Source organism: Austrofundulus limnaeus, unplaced genomic scaffold (assembly GCF_001266775.1).
Source record: "Austrofundulus limnaeus strain Quisiro unplaced genomic scaffold, Austrofundulus_limnaeus-1.0 Scaffold9, whole genome shotgun sequence".
Lineage (NCBI taxonomy): Eukaryota > Metazoa > Chordata > Actinopteri > Cyprinodontiformes > Rivulidae > Austrofundulus > Austrofundulus limnaeus.
In genome coordinates this window covers 1,272,360-1,274,401 of record NW_013952411.1, presented here as the reverse complement: position 1 = coordinate 1,274,401, position 2,042 = coordinate 1,272,360, and the positions used below count along the sequence as shown (strand labels likewise).

Here is a 2,042-nt window from a genome sequence, read left to right as displayed (position 1 = left end):
ACAGCTAGCTGTTCACTGCTAGCTGTATTTGTGCTTACAAATAAATTACTATGCATTTTCTAAAATGCATCAATTCGATCAAAATTTCACTCTGTCTTGGCAAACTGATGTTGTTCAAAATGCTACATAGRGCAGGTAAGATATTTATTGTTCATAAACTTTCCACATAACTCACTTCAGAAGATCTGAACTGTCTCTTTAAACAAAGTTGTTCAGTGTTTCTGCAAGTTGTGCACAAAGTAAAAGTCATCAATTCCCAAAAATTATTAAATAAAATACAAATGAGACAAAAAACAAACAAACCAAACATTAATCACAAACAAAACTAAAACATGACATCGAAACAAAACCCAGAACCACAAAGGAATGAAAAATGTGCAAAACCTGAGAAGACAAACATCACAGATTGTGTTTCCCTTGAGTGTTTTTTTTTTTTTTTTTCAGTTTTAGTGTTGCAGTCCTTTTGTCCTAATCTGTCCATTTGCTTCATTCTGTAYTGACTGACAGCCAGCTGTGGCCCTCCACCCTGCCCACCCATCCACCCTTKTAACCAAATGCTGAGACATAAACATGATGTGATGCATCCTGCAGCAGTTGTTGAGGGAGGAGCTCAGTGGCTCTGAGTTCCCAAACAGCACAGATGCCCTCCTCAGTGACAAAGTGTCTGTCTTTTCTGTCCACCCCCACTCTCCACTCCCCCCCCCACACACACACACACTGTGTAGTAAATGCTTAATGACAACAAAGGCCGAGGAGTGAAGGCCTTGTGACAGTTGTATCCTTTGTCACAACTTACAAACGGGATCGGTTTCTTCTGCAATCTGATGCTAAAGAAATCACCAAAAATAACAAATAAAACAGGAAGGAAATCTGCAAAATTATAGATCCTGATAAAGCATGTTGCATTTTAAATATACATATTTYTTATCTGTTTTAACCTTGTGTAAGGGTAAAAGAAACACACTGGATCAACTGTTAATTTTATTTGGAACAATTAAAACGTATGTGACAAAATACACAGTACAATACAAGTTTAATGACATTTTGATTGGACCATCATCAGCATTTTTTTCCAAAGCAACATAAGCTTAAATCAAATTTAATACATATTTTAACCTAACATACAATTCTTTTTTAAGTCAATTTTAGTAACAAAACAGCAGCTGAATACTTCAACAAACAGAAAGAAACGCCTCATTTATTTCAGCCCCAAACAAAGAATATATAAATTAATTAACAACAAAATATTTGCAAAATTACAAAAATCAGAACTTTATTGTTGTAGTTCATCTGTTAAAGTATTAATGACTCCACCAGGCTTGTGTTTAATAAATAATAAAATAAGTTGTACATTTTTATTTTACAAAACAAAACCCCTTTTTTTTAACAAGTTACTCATTTGATCTTATGCTCAAAAACAAACTGGAACACTTTTGTTTGTTGGTTTCAGTTTGTTGGGGTTTCAGTCTTGGTCCGAAGCGCCTCAGTCGTCAATGAGATGCAGAGAAACAAAAACAGATCAGCACGAGTTGAACAAGGAACAAAAAAACATGTTCTTTTATTCTGCGACTTTTTTAAAAACCTTCAAACGAGCATGACGTAATTTAAAATAATAATAATTTGATTGCTGCTTACTTGTTCTGAGAAGTCCTGGCGGCAGGTTCTTCAAACCGGTGACTCCTTGAAAGTCTTGTGATGATGAAGAAGAAGATGATGATGATGAAGAWGATGAAGATGATGATGATGATGCGCGGTGGACGCTCAATTTCTCAAAGCAGTTTCTCCTTTCTTGTCCACCATCCTTCCCACCAACATGTCCTGTAAAATCAAACACTACTTGTTTCCGGATAGAATATCCTGAGGTCAGAAGTTTAAAGGCTCTTGTTCCCATTAATAGTTGCTCTTCAGTTCTTCCACATGTAAATATYAGCCTACACTGAGGAGGCGTGGCCTCAATGGCTTTTGTCCAATCAGAGACCTGAGCTTGGCTGCTTGCTTTAAAAGAACCTTTTCTTTATTGATTTAAAACAATTACTTATATA

The 2,042-nt window shown here is 35.8% G+C and overlaps 1 long non-coding RNA gene across 1 annotated transcript; it reads right to left on the bottom strand.

The window, feature by feature from the left end:
* Positions 1–968: 968 nt before the first annotated feature.
* Positions 969–1,894, bottom strand: LOC106512893 (uncharacterized). The gene is made up of 2 exons (XR_001309735.1): positions 1,636–1,894; positions 969–1,482 (listed from the first exon to the last, which is right to left on the bottom strand). It is a non-coding gene; the product is annotated as an uncharacterized LOC106512893 (long non-coding RNA).
* Between the last annotated feature and the right edge of the window lie 148 nt (positions 1,895–2,042).